This window comes from Canis aureus, chromosome 28 (genome assembly GCF_053574225.1).
Source record: "Canis aureus isolate CA01 chromosome 28, VMU_Caureus_v.1.0, whole genome shotgun sequence".
NCBI classification, from domain to species: domain Eukaryota; kingdom Metazoa; phylum Chordata; class Mammalia; order Carnivora; family Canidae; genus Canis; species Canis aureus.
In genome coordinates this window covers 6786285-6810483 of record NC_135638.1, presented here as the reverse complement: position 1 = coordinate 6810483, position 24199 = coordinate 6786285, and the positions used below count along the sequence as shown (strand labels likewise).

The 24199-nt window shown below is 37.9% G+C and overlaps 1 long non-coding RNA gene across 4 annotated transcripts in view; it reads right to left on the bottom strand.

Moving 5' to 3' along the window:
* Positions 1-367: 367 nt before the first annotated feature.
* Positions 368-24199, bottom strand: part of LOC144300357 (uncharacterized) — a 216601-nt gene continuing 192769 nt past the window's right edge. For all 4 annotated transcript variants that reach the window (XR_013366931.1, XR_013366928.1, XR_013366929.1 and 1 more), the window contains 7 exons: positions 17614-17717; positions 15060-15151; positions 10526-10694; positions 9253-9394; positions 7303-7457; positions 4860-4964; positions 368-4311 (listed from right to left, as the gene is read on the bottom strand). This is a non-coding gene — a long non-coding RNA (uncharacterized LOC144300357). The remainder of the gene's footprint in view (positions 4312-4859; positions 4965-7302; positions 7458-9252; positions 9395-10525; positions 10695-15059; positions 15152-17613; positions 17718-24199) is intronic.

Below are 24199 nucleotides of genomic sequence, written 5' to 3'. Positions count from 1 at the left end.
TGTATATATTTGCATACATAGGTGTGTACTTAGACATAGGTATCTTCAGGGCTTTTTTCATAAATAAATCATCTTTACAAGTTGCTCTGCAACTTGAGGTTTTCAATTTAACAATGCCTTGAAAATTTTACTTGTCTCAAGGCATACAGAGCAATCTCATTCTTTTGTAAAGACTGCTTATTATTCCAAAGTATAAATGACTCATAATGTGTTTACTGACTCACTGTGTTGATTCTGTGGTGTCATTGCAGTTTTTCCACGAAAAATTCGCCATCTCTGGTGGACTTCATTCCACCTCTCTGCCTCATGACTGGCCTTTAAATATGTTCCACACCAAAGCATGACGTTAGGAAAGGATCCCAGTAAACAGGGTGGAAATTTCTATTTATTATTTTCAGTTTTGGGTAGAGCTACATATTTATAGAGATGAAGTCAGTGACACGTGAAAAATAAGCCAATAGAAAATCCATGTGTTTTAATACAATTGATTCTTATTTTTCAATTAGAGTTGCACATATAGAGAAACCAATATAATGATCTCTTCTTGAAATAGCACTCATAAATTACCATTGATGGGAAGAGTTTTACTGCTAAAAAGATTACAGAGTATGTAATTTTAAACATTATAAACAATGAATTCTCCCTCGCGTTTACATTTTCACATTTTATAAAGTTCCAAAGCACTCCCTCAGAGCCAAAACAGCCTTATTTGGAAGTTCTTTGGGAAATTGTTTCCGGACCATTTTTGCTTTCAGGCATCCATTCTCAGAGGGAGCTGGCCCTCCAGCCCTAGGAAATAGTCATCACTTGAAGCCATTATGCAAAACTCACTAAATAGAGATAAATTAGTGATTCACAAGCAAAATCCTATATGACTCTTTCCAGTCCACAGCTTACTCCCCAAATCTCATCTAAACCAAAGAAAGAAAAATAATAAATAAATAAATAATAAATAAATAAATAAACAAACAAGCAAACAAACAAACCAAAGAAAGGGGGCAGCCCAGGTGGCTCAGAGGTTTAGCGCTGCCTTCAGCCCAGGGTGTGATCCTGGAGACCCGGGATCGCCCCCGTCGGGCTCCCTGCATGGAGCCTGCTTCTCCCTCTGCCTGTGTCTCTGCCTCTCTTTCTCTCTGTGTCTCATGAATAAATAAATAAAATCTAAAATAAATAAATAAATAAATAAACCAAAGAAAGGTAGTCCAATTCTACACTGAAGAAATCTTCAAAATTATAGGCAGAAAAGCAGTTTTTGAGGGAACAGAGATTGGTTGATACTGCACTGCTTAATATATAGCCAAAAAAAAAAAAAAGACCACAGGATCAGATAAATGGTTTGTTTTATTAGCTTGTCATTGGCCAGGAATAAATGGCCCCAGGGTTATCACTCCACGGAGTGAAAAAGTCATTTGAGACGGATCCTGCCTCACTGCCCCTCCTCTAACTTTGCTAAGGGTTATACTGGAATAATAAATGTGTAAACTTTTGTTGTAGCCGTATTAGAGTGAATCATAATACCGCTCTGTTGTCATCATTCCAAGAAAGCCCTGATCAAACCTGGAAAAATGACTGTGTATCAACTTTTTCTTCTCCTCTTCTTTCCTTCCTTCCTTCCTTCCTTCCTTCCTTCCTTCCTTCCTTCCTCCTTTTTTCCTTCCTTCATTCTTCCCTCCCCATTTCCCTTTCTTTCCTTCCTTCCATCTTTCTATCCCTTCTGCCATCCTTTTTTTTTCCTACTCTTATATAGGATTTCTCAACCTGAACACTACTGACATTTGAGGCCAGATCATGCTCTCTTATTGGGGGCTGTCCTGTGCGTCACAGGAGTTTAGCACCATCCCTGGTCTTTACCCATTTGGTGCCAGCAGCGGCCCCTGAGTTTTGACAACAAATGCATCTCCACATACTGTCATATACACCCTGCAAAATCACCCCCTTAGAACACCACTGTTGTAGCATTTGTTAATTATGACATTGATTGAAGCAAAATTCCTAACCCAACCTTTTCCTAATCTACATACCTTATCAGTCTGTGAACTGACTTTACCTTTCGCCTTGCAGGTACCGTCACCTCAGCTATTCAACATCCTGCTCAGCCCAAGAATGGGAGTATAACAAAATGATTACAATAAAAATAATTAGCGGCTTCTGTTTCAAGCACTTTAACATATTTTTATACAACCTCTTTGTGATTCAGTTTCCTCATATGTAAAAAGGAAATAATAATAGTAACTACCTGAAGGATCTTGCAAGAACTAAACAAATTAACATATGGAAAGCATTTAGTTGGGTCTGGCAGTTAGCAAATGCTGCCTTAAGCGTTAATGATTCTTACCTCTATTGTTATTGTTATCATACTTCCAGTTAAGTCTCACCACTGCCTTAGCCAACTGGGGAGCTGGGATGTAAACATGAATCTACTTTTAATACCCAAGCCTGAGCTCATAAACATTAATGTTGCCTCAAAAGGAGAAACATTAAAAATAACATATTAAGAGCTAGATTCGTAATTTTAAATTTTCTAGAATCCAGATTTTAAGAAGTAAAGAGAGGTACGCCGGGGTGGCTCAGCAATTGAGCGGCTGTCTTCAGCTCAGGGCATGATCCCAAAGTCCTGGGATTGAGTCGCACATCGGGCCCCCTGCAGGGAGCCTGTTTCTCCCTCTGCCTCTGTCTCTGCCCCCCTCTCTCTTTCTCTCTCTCTCCCTATGTCTCTCATGAATAAATTAATAAATCTTTTTTAAAAAATAAGAGAAACAAGAGAAAGGAATTTTATATTTTACTTTAACTCAATATATTAAAATATTAAAATTTCAATATGCAGTCAACATAAAACATCAATGAGATAATTTATATATATTTTTTGGTAGTCCTCAAAATCTGGAGCTTACAGCTCATCTCAGCCTGAAGTAGATACATTTCAAGTGCTCAATAGCCATATGTGGCTGGACTACTATATGGGACACATAGGATTAAAGACAAATCAAGGACACCGTACATGTGAAGAGCCTCCCTCCCCATCATGTGCCAATCATGTGGTTGAATGTATTTATTTCCTCATTCAATTGAATCCTTTTTTTATGAAGTGCCTGTACCTTGCTACTCATTGTATAGCATACACGATTGGAAGTGCTTTGTAGTTATTGAACAGAAACAGAAATGCAAAAATGAATAAATGCATGAATGAATGAGAGAATGAAATAAGTTAAAAACCAATAGCAGGCCATGGAGATATATATATATATATATGGATATGGATATATACATATCCTTAGAAAGTAAGCTAGAATGTAGGCAAGTTTGAAAATTGAAAACCTCTATTGTAATACTCATTTGGCTGTTGAAAGAAAAGTGTCAGAGCTATAACAGACGCACAACTCAAGTCTCCTGCTGTCAATCTGATAAAAGCCTGAATATTTTCACATTAAAAATGCACATTAAATTTTTTTATGCATTCACATCCCACCTGTAGAATTACATGATTGTATAAAATTCATTTTAAACTCTCCTGAGGATAGAATGTAAGCAGAATCTCTTTAGAACATTTTACAGAAATATCACAAAAAAATGGACAGTTGATATGAATGCAAAAGTCTGAATTATGCCTAAATAATAGGAGTTTGAGCCTCAGATAACATTCTTTTAAGTGGTGAGTAAATATGCTCAGTTGTTTGAGCTGTTTTGAACATCATTCCTTATACACTGTTTTTCCTTAAAATATGGAGCCCAAGCCAGACATAATAGTCTAGATCATCGAACGAGCACAGGATCCAATGAAATTTATTAATTCTTTTAATAAATTTGGCAATTATAAATCTGTTCATTATACTAAATTTTAAAAACCCTGCCAATTCACTTCTATAGGTCATTTTCATATATAGGTCCATGAATCAAACCCTGCCCAGTATATATGCCCATACATATACATAAAATTAAACTCTAACAGTGTCCTATGAGCTCTTATAAGATATAATCTTCTTAAGTTTCAGTCCTGTTTCCAGCTTTTTAGATCAAAATTCATTTTGCTTCTGATGTCTAGCATATTCACTAACTTTCCTACCTTTATGGCAATGACAGATCTGATCAGCACATCCATATCTTCATCCAAATATTTATAAAAATATTAAACAAGGCAAAATTTAGGAGGAAGTTCTGTGGGGTGGCACTAGGTGCAATAGTTCTCAAATTTCATATGCAAAAGAATCACCCTGGGGAGCTTCTTTAAAATGCAGACATCTGGGCCTCTCCTTCAGTAATTCTGATTCAATGGGTCTGGAGTAGGGCCTAGGAATATAAATTTTTAAAAAGCACCTGTGGAAATAAACGAAGAACACTAAATGAGAGCAAGCAAAGGCTATTTATTCAGAGCTTGCTATCGCTAGGGAGTGAGCCCTATCTCTTGCATTTGACAGAGATAGGCAGAGAAGCAGAGAGCCGTTATCCTGGGCAGCGGTGGAGGGGTAGGAGGGGTGGGGGTGTTGGGGGGGGAAGACTTCAGGTGTTGGGGTCTGACTCTTTGGGTGTCTCTCTACCACCACCACCACCACCCCACCCCACCCACATTCAAATGTTGAAACCTCAACTCCCAATGTCATGGTATTAGGAGGTAGGGCCTTTGGGAGGTAATTAGATCATGAGGATGGAGCGCTTATGAAAGAGACCTCAAAAGCTTTCCCACCCCTTCTGCCATGTTAGAACACAGCAAGAAGGCTGCCTATGAGCCAGGCTCTCACCAGACACTGAAATTGTCTGAGCTTTCAGCCCAGATTCCAGAATTGTGAGAAACAAATATTTATTGTTTAAACCACCCAACGGTATTTTTCTTATAGCAGCCCCGAAGACTAAGATATCAGATATACCCAATTGAAGACTGTTGACATGGGAAAGCTGCAGGCAGGCTAAGAAGAAGTGGGGCATCTTCTGTGACTTGTTAGAGGTCCATATTTGGCCTTCTCCCATTAATCCTAAATTAGAAGCAGAGGCAAAAATTAGGACACTGTTAGTTATTAAGTCCTGGCCACTTGGGGCCAATTGTTACAGGGGCTATTATTTGGCTTCCTGGGCTGTTTGATACTGATAATAGTCTGACTTCCTTGCTAGTTACTCTGCATAGTAGGTTGGCCTATTAGGCTGGTTGCTACAGATTGAGGGTCAGAGTTTTATTTTTATAGGGAGTCTAGTCACTGTCCATTTCTAAACTGTCTCCCATGCTCCAGGAAATTCTGATACAGGAGGTTCTCACACACAGCATGCCAGATGTTTAAAGCACTTATCTTTATCTTCCTGGTTGACGCTGATTAAACCAGGCTCTCCTCCAGTTGACATTTCCCCATATGGCCACAATCCATGAGGACATTCAGATAAAATGACCAACTGGAATAAAAATCACTTCTTTGTGTAACCCTTCACAATTTACAGTTTCTACATTTTTTTTTTCACATTTAATTTTCATACCACCTTCATTTATGAGGGACATGATTCCATATTCTCAAACCAGTGGAGGATGCATTCTTAAATATTGCTAGCAGCAATGAAAAACGGTCCAGTGACTTTGGGTAACTTCCAGTTTGGAAAACCATTGGAACTGTCATGGTGGATACATGACTCCATACATTTGTCAACCTCCATGAAACGGTATTTCACAAAGAGGAAATTTTACTCTATGTTAATTTTTAAAAATCAGCCAAGATATAAGAGGAATCTAAAATAGAATGCAGTCTGCGACAAAGAAATGTAAGTGTATGAATAACATAGGTACACAGGCGGGAGTGAGTAAGAAAAGAGCTGACCTAAGTAAGCTTGCAAAACAGTGATTTGACTATAAAGCTAAAGATAAAAGAATTATACACAAACACAGTACTCTAGTTGGTAAATTTGTTTCTCACTGGGGTATGTGTTAGTAATTCTGCAACCACTATATATATATATATCGAGGAAGTCAGACTATTATCAGTATATACATATTGGGTCAAACAAATATGCAAATAAATTATAAATAACAGAAAAAAATACCTGGAGACCCTATTCTTGAAAAAAAAAAAAAAGACAAGATTTCTAAAACAGATAAAATATAAAATTGTTTGCATCCAGGACAAGGCAAATAAATATTTGTAGCATGAAATTTGAGTCCTAGAGAATAACACATTAATACAAGGGAACTGGGCATTTCTAAGCATGATACAGATAACAGAGCCTGTATTTCTTTCTGCTTTTGATTTAGAACTTCTCTATAGCAAGAGTGATCAATGATAAGATAAAAAATATAATAAACTGCTACAAGTATTTCAAAATAGTAGCAATAAGTAAAATCATCAATCAAAAAAAATTTAAGGCTTTAAACCACCATATAACAAGGCCTATTACTATCAGTTATTGAAGTCAGCACACTGGATTACAACAGGAGATAACAAAATATTTAAGTGTCAGATGATCAGTGGTGATGGTTTTCCTAGAGATTGTGCATTATGGAAAGAAAATTAAAAAATGGCTAAGTTATGATCAGAATGAGTTTGCTCCTGTTCTTTTCAATGGTATTGAGGTACATAAAAGGAAGGAAGCTGTACTGTAGAATCATTTGAAACCTATCATAGATGAGAAAGATCCCTCTCCTCATTTAACTTCATTTTTCACAGGTGGGATCTACTTTGCAGAGTTGCTTTACCACTTTCCGTGGCATTTATTGATAGTGTTCACTCTCTGGGGAACTGAGCACTTTCACCAAAATTCGTGACCCATATATTCTACTTTGAGTCACTCTGGCTCTCATTTAATGATAGAATTAATTCATGTTTTGCCATTCCGTGCGAATTTCGCTGCATAGAGCCTATGGTTTTCATCAGAAATGCAAAAAGTTCAGTAAGTAAAGCACAAGACCTTAAGCAAAACTAACAGCCTTGCAGTCAGAATTTTGATTGTCTTGCTACTTCCTTGCTATGGGCAATGAACTTACTCTGGGCCTGTTTCTTTGACTGCCAAACGCTGATAGTAATCACTTCCCTGCTCTTTCCACAGGGGTGCCAGGAGGACCAAATGAGATTAAGGAAGATTAGTGCTTTGTTATCTCATTACATAAAAACTAAACAAATGAGAGTTGTTATGATGACTCTAACTATTAACGAGAAAATTCTTGACATGAATGAGAATCAAAAAAAAATCTTTTTATGGACAGAAATGTTACATGAGCAGTGATTTGCTGCATGGATCAAATGATGTGATTCTGAAAATCATCAATAGGACCATTAAAATATTCTTCCAATTATAGAATATTCAATGATAAAGAAAAATCCCGGGGCACCTGGGTACCTCAGTTAGCTGAGGGTCTGCCTTTGACTCAGGTCAGGATCCTGGGGTCCTGAGATGCAGCCTGCCATTGGGCTCCCTGCTGAGCTTCCCAATGGCTCCCCCTCTGCCTGCCGCTCCCCTGCTTGTGCTCTCTCTGTCAAATAAATAAGTAAAACCTTAAAAAAAGAAAAATACTAGTAAATTATAATGTAATAACAAAAAATTTATGAGTATCAAAAATTATAATTATGAGAGGAAATAGAAGTCCTGATACTCTCCTTTCCTTACTTAACTAAGAAGTAAATAAAGCACACAAATCCATTCACACAAATACATTGGGAATTCTTCTCTAAAGGCATACCTCTGGGACATTCAAAAGATATGAAAGTTGAACATAAAGGAAGAGTTATTGATGGTAGAGTCTTGTCATTAGGGAAAGATTGACCTCTCTTCAATCACACCAGGTGGCAATTACTTGTTCTTACATAAAACTAGATCTGCTTTTGTCAAGTCAATGAAGGCAAATAAAACAAGGGGTTTCTTGTGTTAATCCTGGAGATCCTATGATATAAAGAGAAAACCCTGGAAAGATTAGGAGGCCTCATTTCTAGTCTTAGTTCTAACCTGTTATTAGCTACTTTGGACCTCAAATTTTTTACCAATAACATTGCCCTACCTGGGATCCCTGGGTGGCTCAGCAGTTTAGCGCCCACCTTCAGCCCAGGGTGTGATCCTGGAGTCCTGGGATCGAGCCCCACGTCAGGCTCCCCCCGCCCCCATGGAGCCTGCTTCTCTTTCTGCCTGTGTCTTCGCCTCTCTCTCTCACTCTGTGTCTCATAAATAAATAAAATCTTTAAAACAAAAACAAAAACAAAAACAAAAACACTGCCCTACCTACTCCAAAAGGTGTGAGTGTGGAGAGAGAGAGAGAGAGAGAGAGAGAGACAAAAAGAGACAGAATGAGAAAGAAATGCCAAATAAAATAAATATGAAAGTGGTAAAATAATGACGTTTATCAAGAGTGAGATTACAGTTTTACATTTGAGAACTAATTGTACCATACAGTAAACCCAGTGATTAAAAGTCTGGCATGGGGACACCTGGGTGGCTTGGTGGTTGAGCCTCTGCCTTCAGCTCAGGTCATGGTTCCAGGGTCCTGGGAACGAGTCCCACATTGGGCTCCCCGCAGGGAGCCTGCTTCTCCCTCTGCCTGTGTCTCTGCCTCTCTCTCTGTGTCTCTCATGAATAAATAAATAAATTCTTAAAAAAAATAAAAATATAAAAATAAATAAAAGTCTGCCCATAGGGGCACCTGGGTAGCTCAGTCGGTTAGACATCCAACTCTTTTTTTTTTTTTTAATTTTTATTTATTTATTCATGAGAGACTGAGAGAGAGAGAGAGGCAGAGGGAGAAGCAGGCTCCATGCAGGGAGTGCGACCCGGGACTCAATCCCCGGACCCCAGGATCATGCCCTGGACCAAAGGCAGGTGGCTAAGCTAAACCACTGAGCCCCCCCACCCCCAACCCCAGGGCTGCCTGACATCTAACTCTTGATTTTGGCTCAGGTCATGATCTCAGGTCATGAGATAGAGTCCTGCACTGGGCTCCACCCTCAGTGGGGAATCTGCTTAAGATTCTCTCTCTCTCCCTCCACTCACATGTGCTCTCTCTCTCTCCTAAATAAATAAATAAATAAATAAATAAATAAATAAATAAATATAAATCTTAAAAAATAAAAAGTCTGTCCATAATCTAAAGATCAAAGTCTTTAAGGCTACAATTTCTTGGAAGTGGTTAAGAATTTAACTTCTACCATTTCTTAAAAAACATTAGTCCCTTTTTTGGAAGAGCACTGTCTCTGGTCGGAGGCCTTCTTCTTTACTCAGGCATCTATGTCCACCTCTGCTCTCCAGTCTCAAGCCAACTGTGAAGGGGTTGAAATCACTTTGTGGAACTTTCTCTGCCAGCACCTTCTCAAGAATTCCCGTGTCACTCTCGCTGTCCTGGGGCACTGTGGTAACCCCCTGTTCCATAGATCACCTGCTGAAACAAGGCTTAGGAACTTGATAAAGCCGATAAAGCCATGATTGCGCTCAGCCTCAGTTTCCTCACCTGAAAAACAATATCATGCTAGATTATATCTTTGGCCTCTTCCTGCTCTAAAATTCCATGCTCATGTTTCAAATTGACAAAAATAAAGCCATGCTTAATTGGCTCTAAGTAGGAAACCCTCTTGTTTCTGCAACACATGGAGCCACACTGTGCAAAGAAGCTTCGAGCCCCCCAGGGGTGGGCTCAGGTTTGATGGGGCCTGAAGGCCTCACAACTAGGTGGCGGATTTTTTTAGGGGAAATAATACAATATTTTGAATATAAAATTAAATATAGAGAGGACAAGTTTATTTAGAATTAGAGAAGGAATCACAACAAAATTACAAATTTTAAAATGTTGACAAACAGAACAAGCATCAAAAAATCAAAACAGCATAATGTTCTTATTAATGATCTGCTGATATATCTCACAGTACTTTTTTCTCAATTTTTTTGGCTGCATGCTCTTTCCTCCTTCGCATGATAGTTGTATTTTAAATTTTCACATAAAGAGAATGAAATGATCATTTAGTTTTTCCTCTGTCATGGGTAATCGAAAGTTGGGTTTTTTTTTTTATAATTGATGCTCAGAATGCATAAAACACGTGCCTACACACACGTGTGCTGTGTTTGCAGTACTGCTACCTGTGTGTGCCCTGCAAACGCAGGACTTCTGAGAACTTCTGTAGGTCTTTTTACTGCGAATGCTACAGTGCTGTGCACATTTCTATTGTGGTGAGGCACTGATAAGAACCAAATTCTCCACTTACAGCTTTGCCCACTGATGAATAAGTATTTCTGGAAGCTATTCTGGGATTAGCATAGCTAGCAATAACTTCACTATACATGAAAGTGGCTCTAAATCACACAAATGCATAGCACGGAGCCCAAATTAAGTGTATCCCTAATTCTTCGACTTTCCATTAATGAATTCTAATAATGCCTGTGGTCATTCCAATGCCACCTGATGGGGGTGGAGGGGGGGGCGGGGATCTGGAGGGAAAGTAGAATTGGAAAGATGCAGAGGACCTAACAAATTCTACTGAGAACATCTAAGTTTTGAAACTCTACACACACACACACACACACACACACACACACACAGTCCTCTCAGGGCTTTGGAAAGCACAAGGTGAGAACTGCTGAAAGTTACCCGCTGTTAGCTTCATGGAAATCTTCCTCTGTCTCTCCAGGTGGCCCCAGCTTGCCCTTGTCAGCAGCAGCCGGAGTAGGAGGGAGACTCAGACTCAAAAGATGACACTCAGGAGTTCGAGCCGGAAAGTCACGGGAAGGAGCAAAATCTAGAGTACTTGGAATAGCTCCTAAAGATAGGAGGAATGTAGTTACTGCCTTCATCTTCCAGTGAAGATGGTATGAAAATGGACAGCTGCTTTCCTAGATAGAGGAATAGGAAACGACCAAGGCTGGGCTAAAATTGGATTCTGCTCAAAGGGCCAGAGCACTTGCGTACACCAGAGGCTGCTGCCAAATGCAAAAGGGAGTGAGAGGGTTGGGAGCCACATGACTGATTAGTGGTGTCTGTAGGGCACTGAATTATGAGGTGGTACTTATATAATCCAGATACTGAACTTCCCTGGTTTGATACGTCAGTCCAAATCAAAGAATGCGAGCCAAGGGATTGGAGAGAGTGTAGAGAGATTCAAGCTACATTCTGAATAAAAATAGTGGTCTAGAGGCCAACACACACATACATAAAACTTCAGGCATGTAAGAACAATTAGAGAATGTAGTTCAGATGAAAACACTATGTCCACGCCAGATATATGTTGGGAGAAATGAAAAAGCATGATCGAGGAAGGAAGGCCTTCCCTCCTTTCTTCTCTCCTGCCTTTCAGCAACTCAGTGATTTGGGCAAGTAGAAGCAGGCAGTTATATTCTGTTACTTAGGCCTGAGAAGCCTTTACCAAGTATTTGCAATTCATAACCACAGTACCACTAGAAGAATCTGGAAATGTTTCTAGTTCTCAAAAATAAAAAAAAAAATAAATAAAATGAAACACAGTCTCTGCCTCCACGGTGTTGTTTACATGGAAAAGTATATTAGGTCGTAGACCCTGACGTAGAGATTTGCTTGCAGCCATCGTATGGGAACAGCACCAGTAATGAAATGAGGGCAGCAAAATTGGGCAGAGAGAGGTCAGACCATAATGCAGATGCAACAGAGCCTTCAGCCTATTCCAACGGAATGCTCTGGAATGGGAATGACTCTTCGGAGTGGCCCTTAAATAAGGAAATGAGGGGATCCCTGGGTGGCGCAGCAGTTTAGCGCCTGCCTTTGGCCCAGGGCATGGTCCTGGAGACCCGGGATCGAATCCCACGTCGGGCTCCCAGTGCATGGAGCCTGCTTCTCCCTCTGCCTGTGTCTCTGCTTCTCTCTCTCTCTCTCTCTCTCTCTGTGTGACTACCATAAGTAAATAAAAATTAAAAAAATTTAAAAAAAAAAAATAAGGAAATGAGGTCTTTGCCCTCCCACAGTGGACCAGTCATTAGATGGAGGCTGTCCCCGGGGGAGGGCCGAGGGTCGTTCTTGGAGGGAGATGGAGCTGTGGGTCCTTTGCAGCCAGCACCCCCCAGAGCCGGTGGTATGAACGTCATCATCCTGAACAAGCCATCTGTGCAGCACCTTAAAGTGAATGCTACAGACCAAGTACGAAGAGACGAAAATAAGCTGGAAAACAGTAGTACAACCTCTGAAGTTCAGTCCTGGTTGATGAGTCGATTGCAAGCCGAGAGCCACGGACAGCAGAGAGGGAGCCTCTTTCAGATCCTGCTCCTCTGTTTGAGTCTGTTGGAGTCTGAACGGAGATTACAGGTCTCCCACAACTTTTGTTAAAATTTAATGAGTCCCTTGAAGACCGTGAGGCATGGAGCTAAGACCCCAATGCCCACTCTGAGAACACAATGAAGACAGGTGTGCTGGGACGACAGATGATGTTGTGAGCGCTCTCACTGGAAAACTACAACTGAGGACTGCAGTTCAACCGAAGGCATCTCAAGGGCAATGGCTACCCTTGAAGAGGATGGCAAGCTGCAAGCCCTAGGGAGGGAGAGCTTTTAAGTTGAATTTGCCATTCCTTCCTATTTTACTAGGCCAGCCCTGCTGCTCATGTCCTGTTTTGAATATTCTATTTCTGTTTAACTACATTCTGTGATTCTGTCCCCCGATAGCAGCTGCTCCACACTTGGCAAACTCTGTGGGCAATTCAAGGATTTGTTTACCTTTGCTCTGAAGCTCTGTGACACTTGTTCTTACATTCCGATGGAGGCAACAGAAGGAGAATAAATGCATAACATAGAGAACCAACTACCGTTACCTCAAAAATAGGCTGGCTCGAAGTGTGTTTTCCCTTAACTGCAATTAAATATTTTTTATAATAGTGAATGCCAAATAAGTGCAATGGTCCAAGAGAAAATAGAGAAAACAAATGCTAACAGCCGCCATGTGGCAATCCCAGTTGTATTTGGATATAATCATTAACTTTGATTCTCAAGAATTTACAGGGAAAAATAACGTTATTCTCTAACATTATTCAGAAGCCTTGCAAATGAAGTCTCTGTCAAGTGATTTCAAAATTTGCACTTGAAAAATGTGGGTAAGGATTAGGAAGTTAGCATGTTGGGATTGAGGGATATCTTTGGTTTTTCAAAACATACTGAGCCTTAGCTTTTAAAGAAAACTAGCCAGTGCAGGGTAGTAACCTTACAGTCAAGAATCTGTGGTTTTTTAAAGATGGTATTTCCTTGGAGACCATGATTTTGAACTATATTATTTTTATTTTACGTATGTTAGCTGAGTTCTTGAATCAGTTTTCAATTTCCAGACACAGAAAACTATTCATTGAGAGTACTAAAAATTCTTTTCTCTTCTTCCCACCATTGTATCTTTTTATCTTTACAGACCCAACCAGATCTGCCAAGGTCCTAAATTCAAATATACCTGTGGGTCACTGTTTGACTTTATTGATTTACATGAAATAAGGATCACTTTACCTACTGTTTGCATTGGGTTTTTTTTTGTTGTTGTTGTTGTTCTTAATAAAAGAAAATGACAAACAGTACCTTAATTGTTTCTTCCAATTTATTTTTTGTTAAGTTCTTCCTTTCCAGAGAGCCAGACAGATATTTTTAAATGATTGTCATCTTATACATCTGTCCCAAGATCGGTGATTTTGTTCACCATAGGAAATCCTGATTATATTCTGGGTCATTTTATACTTCACTTGACTTTTTTTTTTTTTTTTTTTTTTTTTTGCCTTTCTCTCCAAGTAGATGAGAATGGCTACTCTGGTCCCATTAGGACCTTAAGAAGAGAATATATACATAACTGTTACCCTAAGATTAAATAGGCACTTGTAATATAAAATTCCTCTGTCAATTATAACTTCCCCTCTGTGGTTTGTGAATTATTTTATATGTTTGAAGTACATCCCTACACCAAAGTCAGGCCTTAAAGTTCTTCCCACTTCCTCTTAAGTATGGAAATTAATCATTTGGGACTATAATTAAACATAAGATTCACAAGAAAGGGAATCTAGCACAGAGAGTTTCCTATAGACGTGTTAGATAACACTTAATGAACCATTTTATATCCTGTTAAGACTTTATGTCATGCAGTCTGTGTGTAAAATGGTTATTGAAGTGGTTTTCATATTTTAAAAATTATATAATTGCTCATCTAAATAACAAAGTTGGGAGCGACACTATAAAACAGGCCATAGGCAAGTAATGTATGATATGCGTTACTCTTAGTCATTACATTAATATTGATAATACTCACAAGGAATTAAACTATTAATTTTTCATGAGACCTAAAAAAAGTCGTATTATTGCAATAATTCAATCACAGAAAACACAAAGGATGCAGGATTCCAGCTGAATGCAAAGAGAATTTAAATATGTATGTTTCAGTTTAACCACACTGGTGTTTGCTGTAGATGTGGCTTAGTTTTTATTCTAGTTGCGTAAAATAATTCAACCAACTTCCTTCTTTGCATACAAAGGAAATATTTCTGCAATACGGTTTTTGGTTTATCTGAGCTGCAGAAACTCCTTCTACCTCTAGCCCTAGTCCATTTTCTGAGCCATATTTTACTCCTTCCTGAAGAGAGTATCATTCTTAACAGAACCAGGACTTTTGCTAACTGCAAAAAGACAACTTTCTCGTGCTTACTCTCACACAATCTGGAGAGTTTTTAATTACAGAGAGCTGCTAGCCTTACCATAGACACACCCAGTTGTAGCCTCCTGTAGGGATTATAACTGTGTCTGAAGTACAGTGTTCTGCTTGGAAACAAACATGACTGAGTCAAGATACTCCTAACTGTAAAAGGGAGGGTTGAAACAGCAACACCAGAAGTCAGTTGATGCCAAAGCTAATTCTTCCCACCTCTTTCACCTCTTTTAACACTAGATCAATCTAGATATCTTCTGAGTGGCATTTAAACACAGTATCTTTGGTCTGGTTAAGTCATCCCAATGCTCCATTTACACATTCCCTAGTGTAGGGCCTGCCTCCAGGAGTGTTGTGACATGCCAAGTTTCTACCTCCTTACATGAGTAAAGAATTTCCTACTGTATTAGTCAGGATGGGTTAGGGTGGACTCTGGTAAGAAATTAACCCTGAAATTTCAATGGCTGAACAATATAGGTATTTATTTCTCACTCACGCGAAGTCTGATGGCCTCCACGCAGTGACACAATGATTCAACTATGTCTATCGCTTGGTCCTGCCTTTTCAACAATTGCAGCAAAATGTCACCTGCAAAAAAAAAAAAAAAAAAAAAAAATAGATGTCACCTAAAGATCACACACTTGCTTTTCTGTGTTGTGGTCCAGAAGTGACACGGGCACTCGTACTCTCAACTAGTTGGCCAGAACTAGGTGTACAATGCTTGATCTGGAGCCAGGGCAGGTGGGCCAGGATGGTTGAATTCTTACTGTATTCACCACTTTCTCACTATAAAAGTAATGGTGTAGAAATTTACAAAGATCAATCTCTTTGACTCATTGACCCTTTAAAAGAAGAGAAAACCAGGAATATAGGCATTTCTTAATATGATTCTTTAGTTTTGCCGTGTTTTGATACTTATGAAATAAGTGTAGATATTGGGTTATATTGAAATATAATCTGAAACTTCAATTAGATATAAAATACTATTTATAGATCGATCAGTTTTCAAATACTTAGTATTTTAAATTTACTTTTAAATTTCATTTAAAAATGTAAAGACTAATACTAACGGAGAAACACTGATGTTGCGATGCATCTTTGAACTTTTTCCTAGAGCTCTGGCTTCTCATCTTTGCATTGCTAAAATGACTGTTTACCTTTATTGATGATTAGTTCATTAGTTATTATTAATGTCTATATTGTATTAACCCAGTCCAGCTATAAATCAAGAAGCCCTGCTGCTCTTTGTCTCTTCCTTCATATGCAAGCAATCATTAAATCTGTCAATTCTATCTTTTTAATATCCCTCACATCCATTCACTTCCTGGCTTCTGCATTGTCACAATATCTTATTTCACATTATTGCCATCTCTCACCTGCATAACTATGAAAACTTTATAACTGGTTTCTCTGAACCTCATTTTACACACCTCCAATCCACTCTCTGCTATTCATCTGGATTCTATAAATATAGCATTATATATGTTTGTGTGTGTATAAATCTATATGTGGTTATATCATTGTTATCACCCTGTAGATGAAGTCAAACTCCTAGCCTAGCATAACAAGGCACCATATGTCCTGCTGAGCAGTCCACCAATCTCACCCACTGCAGCAACTAAGATCAACATGTTTTTGTCTGAAGCACTCTTCTCTGTTGGGAGAGATTCACATGTATCTCCATATGACCTCATGGCTCTCACTCTGACCTACTTCTTTTTATCCTCCAGGACTTGGTTTAGCACTAATCTCTAAACATGGATGAGTTCTTCCTTCAAGCTTTCATACCTTGTGCTGGCCCCATCATAGCACTTATTGCACAAGATGGTATATTTTCCCTTGCTATGGGTCTCTCCAGCTATATCAGCACTGTTCAAATTCAAACCCAAAGAGCACCTTTATCTGAATCATGTAGGGAGCTTGTTAAAATTATAGATCCTAAGATGCCACTTTAGATCTATTGAACCAGAATCCTTAAGAGGAGGTCCAGGGCTCCATATTTAAATACATTACCCAGATTGTTCTAAGGCCTACCGATGTTGGAGAACCATTACTGCAGGCTATGGGTCTTTTTAGAGACAGACTGACTTGGCTATTTCTCCATATGCATCTCTTTTATGGCTAGCACAGCACCTGGCATGGTAGGCAAGCAAGAATTTAATACATATTTAATACTAGAATTTAATACTAGATATATTAAAATGAACTAAGACTTACACATTTATCATTGAACTGTTTTTTAAAAATATTTATTCATATATTTGAGAGGGAGAACATGTGAGGGGGGGAGGGGCAGAGAGGGAGACAGAGTCTTAAGCAGACTCCATGCTGAGTGCAGAGCCCGACTTGGGGCTCTACATGGGGCTCAATCTCATGACCCTGAGAACATGACCTGAGCCAAAATTAAGAGTTGGATGCTTGACCAATTGTGCCATCAGGTGCCTCCATCATTAAACTGTTTTACCAAGTATTTCTAATTTACTCATTATTTCCTTTTCTCTATGTTTCAATTTATACTTTATTTCTAATTTTAATTAATATGTGTGACATTTTAAAATAAATTCTGTTTTTTTCTTTCTAGAATTATTTTGCCTTTTCCTCACCTTGAAAAGGTGACTTCTAAACATATTTAGAATTTTCTTTTAAAAAGCTCTGCTGAAGTTTTACTATGTGGTTTTCAAAGGTAACCTGTCTATAGACGTTCCAGATAAGTTCAGCTATTACTATATATATTTCTAAGATTAATTTATTGGATGAATATTTAAAAAGCCCTTACCACATGTCAAGCACAATGTCAGGTGTAGAGTATACATTGGCAAATAAGCAACATGGTCCTGCTTGTACACAGCTTATATTATTATTGGGATGCAGGCATTGGATAAGCAAAGAAACACATGCATTGATGGAGGAAGTATGTATATGTATATGCAATGCAAAATATTAAGTTCTGCGAAAGAAATAAGTAGGGTGTTAAGTGGGAATAATGAGATAGTGAGTGTGGGGACTTATTTAATGTCCAGTCCAGGCTTCTCTGGGGAAACAGTACTTACAACAAAACAGAAGTGTAAGTGAAGTCCTCTATGAAAGACGAATGCTCTGACACAGAGGGAACAGCAAGTGCAAAGCCCCCAGGGCAACTTGGGTGATCTGGAACCTGGAAAAAAAACCTGAGATGTCTGAAGGATGGTGAGCAGGGAGGAAGGCTATTCAAGACAAGTCTGGAACCATAGGTATGGGTTAGGTTCAAGGTGGACCTTGCCAGCCTCAGTAAAAGAGTTTGAATTTTCTTGTAACTGCAATAGGAAATTACAGCAGAGTTAATTAAGCAGGGGAGCCACATGACCACATTTATATTTTTTAAGAAATCACTCCCCTTGTAGTGGAGAGAATAAAATTTAGAAAAGGAATAGAAGCATTGAAGAGAGGAATTAGATGAATATTTCAGTTGTTCAGACATGTGAGGATGGACTCTGGTGTTGGCAATGAAGAGGAGAGATGTAAGCAGGTTGAGGTATATTTTAAAGGTTAAATCAACAATAATTGCTGATGGGCTACATGGGGGAAAATGAGGCAAGGTGGAATTAGGGAGAAAGGGAGTCCAGTTTTGTCTTTAACATTTAGGCCATGATTTACTACTAGTAGAAAGCCTTGAGAGACAAGTTGGGAGTGGAAAAGGCCACAAGGGTTTAGTTAGGAGATGCTAAGCTCAAGATGCCTCTGAGACATGTGAGTGGAGATTTCAAGGAGGTAGTTGATTAATTCATATAACATTTAAACCACATAGGAGGCTCACAATGATATTAACTTTATGAGCATTTCCACTTTCTTTATTATTATTTTCTTAGCTATCAGTGACCACTTTTACTGTCACGTAGAGATAACCTCTAAATTTACCTCTCTACCCTGCTGTGTCGTTCTGGTCTGAAGATATTCAGAAGACAGAACAAATTTATTTAAATTCCAAAGTAATTTCATATTTGAACTGGAGTAAAATTATCATATATATTTAACCCCAAGACATGTCTGTGAGCAAAGTATGAATAAAAGAAGTTGGCCTTGGAATGCAAGACGATATGTGCATTTATTCTCACTTTATTATTGAATAATCCTAATGTCTCTTCTTGCTGTTTTACAGACTAAATTGACTGCAAATTTGCAATGACAGCTGTTTAACATAGGAGACAATAAATCAGCAACTGAGCTCAAAAAACATTTCTTGAGCATAATCTTGATGGTTAATAATAATAATAGTAATAGGTAATTTCTACTAAGGGGTTACCAAGGTATAGACACCAGTGTTTTTTCACATAATTTTTAGTTTGAATCTCATAAAAAGTCTAAGAGGAAAGTACTATTACAATCCCTATTGTACAAGTGAAACAGGCTGTGGAGCAATTAAATAACTGCTTAAATCACAGGGAGTAGCAGAGAGGACTCAAGTGTGGTTCACCTGATACCAAAATTTCTGCTATTAACCACTAAGTTAGGTTGCCTAAAAACTATGAAGCATATGAAAGCATATAGTACATTTAAATTGTTTATAATCCAGTCAAAGGAGAAGAACATGAGGGAAGGGATGAAATTCATTGAGTGACTACTCCTGCCCTGTCACGTCTAAGACACAGAAAAAGCCCTTCCTTCTAATGAAACCACCCTCCTTCTCCCCTTTGCTCCACATACAAGCATATAAATAGGGAGCTGGATTGAGTGGCCTCTAGAATGCTATGGAGGTCATAGTTTACAGAGATGGGGTTAGAACCCCAGATGAGACTGGTTTCTAATCTCAGACTGGACATGGAGGGAAGAACCAAGGCAGACATTCCAGACTCTTAGGTAGCAAGGAATTGATGGCTATGAAACATAGGGAAATGGAGCTTTCCATGTGCTCAAGCCACACCCATTTAGAGTCTTTGTTGGAATTTTGGACTAAATTCTTAATATGTTAGGATGTTAATATGTATTATTTTACCTCACCTTCCTCCTTCCTTTTTACCTCACTTTCCTTCCACATATCTTCCTCAGAGACTTTAATATCATCCTTAATAGAACCCCACTCCATTATCTCTAACACTTTCAGTGTGTTAGGACTTTGAATATAGTTTATCCTTTGCTTCACAGAGCTTATTTGGTTTGGTAATATAATTTTGCTTACCGAGAGGCTCATAATTTGGGACTTTAATAAGCCAGAATTTATGTTTGCCAACTCTGCAAGATTCTTATATGTTCACTAACTACCTCCCTCCAAATGAATTCTATGCACTAGGGGCAGTTGTAGTTATTCTGCAGAATTAGGAGATTAGCCTATGGTTTGAATCCTGGTATACTGTGTACTAAGTGCATAATCTTGAGCAAGTTATTCAATTTTAATTTTTTTTCCACCCAATTTTTTGTGCCTCAGTTACCATAGATATGAAATGAAAGTGATAATAAGATAAAATCATGGTAGGGTTTGGATGATGTATACACTGGAGTGCTTATACCAGAAAATACTGACACATAGAAAATACCCAACGTCCTAGATCATACATCCTATCTCACTTTGCACAAAGCCTTTTACCTGTAATTACTAACCTACTAGAGATTCCCTTAATTAATTCCTTGTCTCTATTTCCTCAGTGTTCTCTATGTCACTGAAATATTCAACACAATCCAAGAAAAGAATACCTATTGTTTCACTGTACTGTCTTTTTATCTCATTTTGATCTCTCTCATTTTGATCCACATTTGTATACATTTCTTTATATTGTATAAAGATTATCCACCTATATTTCCCAGGGTTTCTATGTGATTCCAGCCCTGCATGGCCAACAGCATTTTCAATGTTCCTATTTCTTTTTATCCTCATAAACACCTTTCAAAATATGTTTTATTATCTCCATTTTACAAGGAAAGCTAATACATACCCAAGGCTGTATATTAAAAAGAATCATCACCAGGATACAAATCAAAACAATGCTCTTCCCCAAGTTACTCAGAAAAAAATGAATGAGAAATATTAGTTATGTATTAAATTTTTGTTTAAAGATTTTATTTATTTATTCATGAGAGACACAGAGACTCAGACAGAGGAAGAAGCAGGATTCTCACAGGGAGCCCGATGTGGAACTTGATTCCCAGACCTGGGATTACGCCCTAAACCGAAGGCAGATGCTCAACAGCTGAACTACCCAGTCGTCCCTACTTATGTGTTAATTTAAGAGGTACTTGCCTTGAGTGCAAAAGTGATCCCTAATAAGGAAGTTCAGTAAAGGTACAATTGTATATGAAAGGCTTTAATGGGAAAGTGAGGCCTGAGTTTGTCCTTAGGGAGAAGTTTGATTAGAAGGCATCATAAAGGCAAGTTACCTGATCAAGTACATGGAGCCTGAAATAAAAAGTGGCAAATGCAGAGCACCTATGAAGAATATTTATTGAGCAAAAGTTGACTATTGGGAAACAGGAATTAGGGTTGGATCAAAAAATGGGCCAGTATGCAGAGGGCTATAAAAACTAAGAATTCTGAAATCAGTAAAACACAACTTTTTCTTTTTGATGCTTTTTAACATTCCCCTGCTACTGGTATAATGCTTATTCTGCTTGACTTCATTACACGTCTCATGTATCCTTCAAATTTCAGCTGAAATATTTTCTACCCTAAGACAGCTTCTTTAGAGAAAGTAAAGCATCCTCCTCCCATAGATCTTAGTCAGAAAAATGTAGCACTTCTTCCATTAAATCCAATGATTTTTCACCTATTTATGTCCCTCACTAAATATGGAAGCCCTGGAAAGACAGGAAATGTATTACATGTGGTTTTGAATCCCCAGCATTCATCTCAATGCCCAGCACACAGCAGGCACTTAATAGATGGTTGTTGCTTAAACAAATTAATAAATGAATGGTTCTGAAGAAGAGGAATAACAATGAAAGTGATGTCTAATAAAAAAAAAAAACATGCAGAATGGGCTGAAATAGGAGACTCTAAGAGGCAAATTATTTATGTTACAAAATGCATTAAAGTATGATTTGGACAATATACATGAAGTGCCTTATATGACATGCTTTCGCTGAATTGCTATAATCATACAAGAATTTAATCCTATTACCCTGATTCTCTAATGTTAGCCTATCAAAATCAATAATATGAAAAAATTACTGCATTTTAAATAGATTTGACAAATGAGGCAAATGTGATTTCATGTGAATCAAAAGTTATGAGGCAAAAATCCTTCAGCATTTTTTCTAATGAGGCTCATATTCATATGATTCAACAGAACATTTTAGAAAATGACTGTTTAAACTATTCATAACTTTTGGATTTCTTTTTGGTAGGCACTGTCTAGAGCAATAATTTTCATTTATCGTGGAAAAGTCCGTTGTATTTGCAACCTATAAATAAAAAAATTATAGCATTACAAGACTACAGTTTCTTGTATCCGTTCCTTTTATTCTTTCTTGCTAAACCTATAACGTACCAAGACAATATAGCATTCTTTGGGGAGGAAAAAGAAAAAATAAATTTCCATGGCCTTATTTCTAACTGCGGCCTTAAGCAATGGAAGATCTTGAATGTGCCAAACAATTAAAATTCTTCGTTACAGCAAATGAATTGGCCTAAATGAAATTTTATCTATCATACCTGGTGAAATCATTGCATCTCCCTTCCTGAAGAATTATCCAGTTATTAAGAATAGATTGAGTGTAGATTCAAGTTCAATTATACGTTAATATTAAAATATATTTCCTTTTAAAAATGTGTACATTTATTAAATCATTTTTATAGGGGAAAAAAGGATAATTTAATTGATTTCCACCATTGCTCAATGAATACCACCAGCTGCAGGCAAAATCCATTAGAAGAACATCTCTACCAGAATGAAACACAAATACAATGAACACTTATATGCAACATTTGGAAATTCAGGCTTCAGGCTGATGAAAGTGATTCAAATGACTTTCTCTCATTAAATGCTGAGAGCAAAACAGAGTTGATATGCCACTCTAAATGAGCAACTGTTTCAACTGCTATTAAGGGTAGTACAGTGTTTTAAACATTTCTTTTTTTATAAATGAATTACGCTAATAGTCAATGGCATCATTCAACTATGAATGCATAGATTAATATGTATATAACATGTACTCCAAAACTGAAGACAAATAAGGAGAAGTTATGTTACTAAAAATAGAACTGATGAATGCTATAAGATATTTTTGCTCATTGTATCGCTCCCAAGGAGTAAGTAAATCTAAATTTATTTTTGTTGTATCAAATGGTATAATATTTAAGAAAAACATTTTTTAAATTGCATATTTATTGCATTGGTGGAAGTTCCTCACTTCTTAAGGAATAACACTATAATTCACTTTCCATTTTGAACATTTCATCAAAAAATCCTCTAATATTTTAGGTCATTTCAATAATATTTAACAGAATTAGTCTGGAGAAGAAAGATGGATGAAAATTGGTCAGCTCATATATAAAGAGTGGTCATTGAATGACTCAATGCCAGAGATGGTTTATAGCATGAGTTTTTAAAATAATCTATTTTCTTTTTTAAAAAAATAATTTATTTGAGAGAGAGAGTGAGAGCATATGTGTGGATGCGGAGAGAATCTTTAAGGAGACTCCCCTCTCCGTACGGAGCCCAATTCAGGGCTTGATCTCACAACCCATGAGATCATGACCTGAGCCCAAACCAAGAAAATGTAAAACAACGATTTCCTTTATGGTCATACTATGACAGTTCTCTGTTTATTTATTTCTCACATATTACAAGCTATAGAAGTTTTCATGTTTGTTTTTTTTATCTCTCTCTCCTTCACTTCACAGAAGCTACCTGTGGTCCATGCCTGCATTCTTTGTTGAGTCTCCCCGATTAGAGCAAAGTACCTGGCACAGAGTAGTCACTTAATCAACAATATTTATGAATGAGTTATTGAAAATGGGTTTTCCTAAGAAGTACTGTAACAAGAGCTCTCATGGAGCTCACAGCCAAGGGGAAAAACAAAAAGTAAACAGCTGTGATAAGGTGTGATAAATGCGAGATACCAGGTAATAAATTAAGAAATTTACATTTATTATCTTATATCATCCATGTCACTCTCCAATGACTCATGCATTACCATTATTCCCATTGGAAGATGAGGAAACATTTCCAAAGAAGATGAGTAACTTGCCTAATTTCACAAAGCTAGCAAGTAGACAAGTTGAGACTTGAGCCTGTATCTGCCTCATACTTCCCTATTCTATGTTTTATGGAAGCTCGGAGTATTCACTCACTGATTAATTCAATTAATATGTATACGAACGCTTATTTTATACCATATGCTGTTCTAGGCACTGGTATATTCCAGTAAACAAAGGAGAAAAAGCCTCTTCCTTCACTGAGCTGACAATCAAAGTTGCAAAGCCGAACAAAAAAAACAAATCAATAGGATATATAATAAAATCTCTGAGTCATCATTTGGGGAAGAAAATTGACAGAGAAAGGGGACAGAAATAGTCAGTGGGTTGCTATTTAAAATTGAGTGGTCAAGGAAGACCACTCTGAGAGCTGGACAAATTGCATTTGGGGGCACGCTAGAGAAAGGCAGACCTTCTCCAGGTGTATGCAGCCCTTCCTGGGCACCGGCAAGGCTCACTGTTTCCATGGCAAT